We start from the raw sequence: 5736 nt of genomic DNA, 5'->3' as shown, positions 1-5736 counted from the left end.
GAAGAAGAAGAAGAAGAAGAAGAAGAAGAAGAAGAAGAAGAAGAAGAAGAAGAAGAAGAAGAAGAAGTTCATGAAATACTTTCTTCACCCACCTCACCAGGAGAGGGAACATGCTGAGAAGCTAAGGAAGCTGCACAACCAGGATGGTGGCTGGATCTTCCTTCAGGAGATCAAGAAACCAGACCACAATGACTGGGAGAAAGGGCTGAAGCAATGGAGTATGCATTGCACTTGGAAAAGATCAGGAATCAGTCACTTGTGGAGCTGCACAAGCAGGTCACTGATAAGAACAACCCCCACAAGGGTGACTGCGTGGAGACTCACTACCGAGGTGAGCCGTTAAGGTCATCAAAAAGGTGGGTGTCAGGACAGGGGAGATGGCTCAGTGGAATAAGTGCTTCCCTGGCAAGAACAAGGGCCTGAGTTCAATCCCTGGTTCCACCAAAAAAAAAAAAAAAAAAAAAGAGAGAGAGAGAGAGCTGGGTGACCATGTGACCAGCCTGCAGAAGGTCAGGACCCCTGAGTCCAGCATGGTGAAGCACCTTTTGACAAGCATACCAAGGAGAACTAACCTCACCAAGGCAGCACACGCATGTTGAGGTTAAACATCTGCTTAAATTCTTTACCTCCATCAAAGAAAGAAATTTGGTAGACAAAATTTCAATAAAAAACAAAATAAATAAATAAATAAACAACAAAAAATCATAGTATTCAAGAGGTTGAGGAAGGAGGATTCCCACAAGCTCGAGGCCAGCCCAGGTTACACAATCAGTTCAAAGCCACCTTGGACTACACGGTAAGATATTGTGTTGAACAAACAAAAAAATTTTGGGTGGAGTTGCTATTTGTGAATCATATTTCAGACTGAGAAAGGGAGTATCAATGATTTCTTGTCAGAGGACTTTGTACTAGTTTAGGTCACTATAAAAATTACTAGAGATTGAGTGGTTTACAGAAGAAACACTTATTTCTCACAGCACTGGAGGCTGGAAGGGTGAGAGACCAGGATGCAGTGTGGTCAGGTTCTGCCGAGGGCCCAAGTCCTCTAGTTTCCCAAGGCTGGCTTACTGTATGCTCCCAAGCAGAGGCACAAAGAGCTAGAGAGTTAGTTCTGTCCTTATGAGGCCATTAATCCCTGTCATGAGGCTACCCCCTCGTGACCTCATTGCCTCTATCCTTTCCCAAACGCTGTCACATGAATACTGCCATTTGAACAGCTAAATCTGGGAAGGATACAAATTTGTAATGCACCGTAGAGAATGTGGACTGGTGGGAGGAGTGGGGAAGTAGTGCAAGGAAGGACTCAGTTTCCCTGTCCAGTCTCAAGGGTCTCTGCCTACAAGATGATCTGTTGTACTGGGGAAGCCTGGCTCCCTGATGCTACCTGGGCCTGCTTTTTATTGAACACTACTAGGATTATCACCCTAAGGGCCACTTGTCTTGTGAGAGCTGGTTCCATCCCCAGGACCCTGGCCCCTGGAACCCATGTCATTTTTATTTTTGGCTGTGCTGGCCATCCACCCAAGGCCTCCCTTGGGGACACATCCCTGCTGCTTTGAAATTGGCTCAGACCTGCCCGGGGCCATTTCCCGGGGCTCCAGGGGCCTTGCAGTCCACAGGCCCCTCCTCAGCAGGAGGGCAGGGTGCGCCTTGGGCTCACTCTAGTCTTTGCTTTCTGCCCCTGGATGCGAGCCATTGCGCTGCACTTTCTGCTTCCTTTTAGTTCTGCTTATCCAAGAAGCTTTGGCAGGAATTAACATACCTTGGACACTAGAGGTGGAAAAGTGTAGGGAGAGGCAGCGAAGGGAAAGACTTCTCCGTGGGGCGTGTAGAAGTGGAGGGAGGGGGCGAAATTCCTAAGGAGCTAGTGAAAGTCCCAGAGGGAAAAGCCTTGGAGTAGGGCAAAGAGGACCAGGGATGATGGAGAAAGACCCTGACCTGTGGCCTGGGAGGAAACTGCGCGCCCCGGGGGTCCCCGCCCTGCCTCACCCTACCCCACCCCACCCCACCCCCACAATCCCTTCCAGGCTTTCGCCCTTTTGGACCGCGGACCTGGCCAAACTCTGTTTCTGCCTGCTCTGCCAAGTGGCCTCAGCGGTGCTGAGTATCGTCCGCGGGACCCACCAGGTAAAACGTGCCCAGGCCCGGAGCCGGGCGGGTGCGGGGCCGCTGGGGGTCGCCCGCCCTGCCCTTCCTGTGTCATGGGAGGGTATAGGCTGAGAGAGGGGCCGGGTGGGAAGGGCCGGGGCGAAGGGCGGCCGGGACCCTCAGGAGAAGCCAGAGAAAACCGGGAGGCTCCCCCGCGCTGCCCCCGCGATCCCTGCGGAGAAAGCGGCCCTGCGCGCGCTGTGCGGGCGGAGCTGAGCCCCGCAGCCTCCCCGCGGGGTGGGGTGACCGCGGCCGGGACTCCGGGCTCCGCAGTCCAGAAGAGTGAGGAGGGTGGTCCTGCTTGCCTAACGCTCAAGAAGCAGGCTGTGGTGGAGGAATAGGAGAGAGCACAGTACAAGGGTTTGGCTCTAGTGGGTATAGTAACCACATTACCAATAAGTTTGAGATCTTGAACTAAACAATAGGAGCCATTGAGTCTGAGTACAGAAAGAATGAGGGCACTATACAGAGAGTGGATAGTTTTAAGAAAACTATTGGTAAGGAGGCAGAGAATGATGGACTTGAGTCTCTATGTTTGGGGGCTACTGGGTACTGGGGAATGTAGGGAAATGCTGTGGGATCGCTGAGGCACACTAGTCCAGGAATAGCATGTGTGGCACAAGTGGAACTGGAAGTGTCTCAGAGTGTATGGTCGACAAGGGAAGAGAGAGGGAGGAGTTGTCTGTACACTGAGGTTGGGCTTGCAGGATGTACAGTGTGTGTGGGGGGAGAAAGGTGAGAGAGAATTGGAGTTTTTGGAGGAGGTCTCTCCCCATGAGAGGTATGGGACATGTTGGGATCACAAGGAAATTAAGAGTGAAGAACAGTGTCTGAGGTCAGCATGGAATGGGCCTGTCTGAAGGGGTCATGTAGGTCAGCCGTCAACACCCACTATGGAGACTGTAGAGCTAAGATAACAATTTTAGAACTCAGGAATAACACTATATATGGTCTCTGTGTCAGCAAGAAAAGAGTTGTTTTTTTTTTACCTGAGATGTCCAACGAGATTCAGGACTCTTGACAAAGGTGCCTCCTTGTAGGCCATGGTACCCAACCCTGTCGTTGCTCTTCAGCCACAAGACCAAGCAGCTCAAGTATATGGATCTGGCTGTAGCGAAGTTTCCTGTGAGGGCAGGGAATTGGATGACTTACCGCCTTCTGGCGGACAGAGCAGTCACATTTCCAGAGACCCTCGAGCTTGTAGATGTGCTAGTGATGGCTGCAAGTTGAGGCAGGCTCATGCCCAGTGTCCACCACACTTGGCTCGGGTGGCAGCATTGTTCAAGCTCAGCATTACCTTGTGAAGGTCGTGCTTTGGTGGGAGTCCTGAGTGCCGCAGCCAAAAGTTGGCAATGTGTATAGTTAATTTTGGTCTCTATTATTGAAGACATGGAAAGTTAGACTGAATAACTTTTTCTGTGGAGTTTGAGGGCCGAGGTTTGTCCTTTTAGCTTGGTGTGAATGTCAGGAACAGGTAGGGATATAAAAGAGGAATTAATAATTTTTTTTTTAGGAGAATCTTGTCCTATATTAGTATACTTAGTTTGGAGCAATATACTTGATTATTATAATTTTATCTGAGTATTAAGAACCTTGAAATATGAAGTGTAATCAGAGAACTATTATATCTTATCAACCATGGACATTTTAGCAGTTAAATCCCTGTAGAATGTTGTTATATAATTTCGTAGAGATCATTTGGCATCAATCATCATACATAGCAGTGCAGCATAACAGTCATACGAAATCCCCATTTTGTTTTTGCCTCTTTAAGTGTACATAGGATACATATCACATAAGTTTTAGTTATAAAATTATCATTTGGCTGATGACCTCATGTTGGCTTGATGGGAACCACTTATAAATACCTGGAGCATAAGAGAAAGGCATATGCTTAAATCTGAAAGAAAAAACAAATTTTATATTGTAGCATACAGTATTTTAAAAGGCATGAATGTTTAATATATTAAGCATCTTTTATGAGAAAACCTTATTTTAATTTTTGAAAATCTTTGTCTTTTAACCAATGATCAAATTATTGGGGGCTCTCTATTGATGAACAAAGGTTGACCACCCTCTATTCATCAATCAAGAGTCCTGTCCAACAATCTTCTCCATTTTAATGGTTTTTATTTAATTATAAATTAATTTTGATAATACACAGACGGTTGGTAACTTAGGAGAAAGCATGTTTTCAAGTCTATGTTTTAGAGCTCAAATAAAAAGGAACAGCTATTTACAGAATGACATAAAAACAAACGAGTACACACAGGACACGTGGAAATCTTTATAAAATGAGAGTGCGCTCAAATATATTTCTGACCAGGTTAAACTATGATGACCTTTTAAGTTTGTAATTATGAGAGACTAGTCAGAACTTTTGTAAGTCAATTAGCAGAGATCTCTTATAAGAGGAATTTGGGGAAAAAGATTTAAGAAAAACATATATTTAGGTCTAATGCAGTGTATCAGGTTTGAGTGGGAGCAAGCAAGCTGAGCGAGTAAGGATAGGCAGAGCACAGTAGAGGACCACTGACAAGGCTGAGTCCTACAACCTAGACTGCCTGCAGAGGTGGGGACAGGGAGTGGGGAAAAGAAGGCAAGCACCAGGCTGCACTGGAAAGGGCAGTGTGCTCCTCGCTCAGTGGGCTGTTATCTTTTGTTTAGCTTGATGGCTAGCAGAGGGGAGGACACGCAGTGTTGGGGAAAAATGAGTTATCAGTTGATTTCTTAGAGTGAGATTTTTTGGAGGAAAAAAAGGACTGTGATTGGATTGTAAATTGGGAGGGGGCTGGCAAGGAATGTGAGGAATGTAGACTGGATGACTGAAGAGAGGAAGGCGGGGAAAGAGGAGAGGCATCTTTGCAGTCCCTGAAAGTTAAAGAGGTTAGAGGGTAAGTTAGAAGCAATTGCTGTGGCTGAGGCCAGGGCCGATGTCGCCGGGGTGATGGCGAGGAATCCTGTGGTGGGTTCTGTGGGTCGGGGTGTAGGGCAACCTGGTCTGACTGAGAGAGATTGTCACATGGGGGAGCTGTCCATAGTTTAAGTGCCTGTGGAGTGAGAGAAGGTGAGGGAGGGAGGGACGAGTGAGGGAGGGATGCGTCCTCAAAGAAGCCAGAATACAGGTGATATCCTGCAGTTAGCCAGTGTGGTGACAGAAGTTTTTTTTTTTTTTTTTTTAATTTTAATTTTAATTTTTTGTCCTGTCAGAGGTGGATATTCTGTTGGCTTCTAAATACTATAGGTGTTTGAATTCAGCTAAACAATCTAACACTGTCTAGCAGTCTATAATATTAGTGGGTTATGCTCAGGAGTTATTGACTTGAGCCTTTTACAGCTCATCGTATTAATATGGATTTACTTTATATACCTCGTTTTTATACTTTACTGCTGGATGGTTAAGACCAAGATATAGCAAGACCTATATAAAAAGAAATGTAACTTTTGTATCTGATAAGGTCAGCCAGATTTATCCTGTAGCCCTGTACGGCCCTTTGTACATCCTTTTGTCAGTGTCTGACATGAGGATGAGTCACGGCCATTGCTTGACCAATTTGCTCTCTGTAAAAGCTAGAGAAAATGTTTTTT

General features: G+C 46.4%; 1 protein-coding gene across 1 annotated transcript in view; it reads left to right on the top strand.

The window, feature by feature from the left end:
• Nucleotides 1-2061: 2061 nt before the first annotated feature.
• Nucleotides 2062-5736, top strand: part of LOC101565459 (telomerase protein component 1-like) — a 51464-nt gene continuing 47789 nt past the window's right edge. The window contains exon 1 of the mRNA XM_023704149.1: nt 2062-2127. The gene's annotated coding sequence lies outside the window, so the exon portion shown is untranslated. The remainder of the gene's footprint in view (nt 2128-5736) is intronic.

The sequence above is a fragment of the Octodon degus genome, unplaced genomic scaffold (assembly GCF_000260255.1).
Source record: "Octodon degus isolate 3935 unplaced genomic scaffold, OctDeg1.0 scaffold00189, whole genome shotgun sequence".
Classification (NCBI taxonomy): Eukaryota; Metazoa; Chordata; class Mammalia; order Rodentia; family Octodontidae; genus Octodon; species Octodon degus.
Note: the sequence above shows the minus strand (reverse complement) of the source record. Positions and strands in the feature narration are given on the sequence as shown.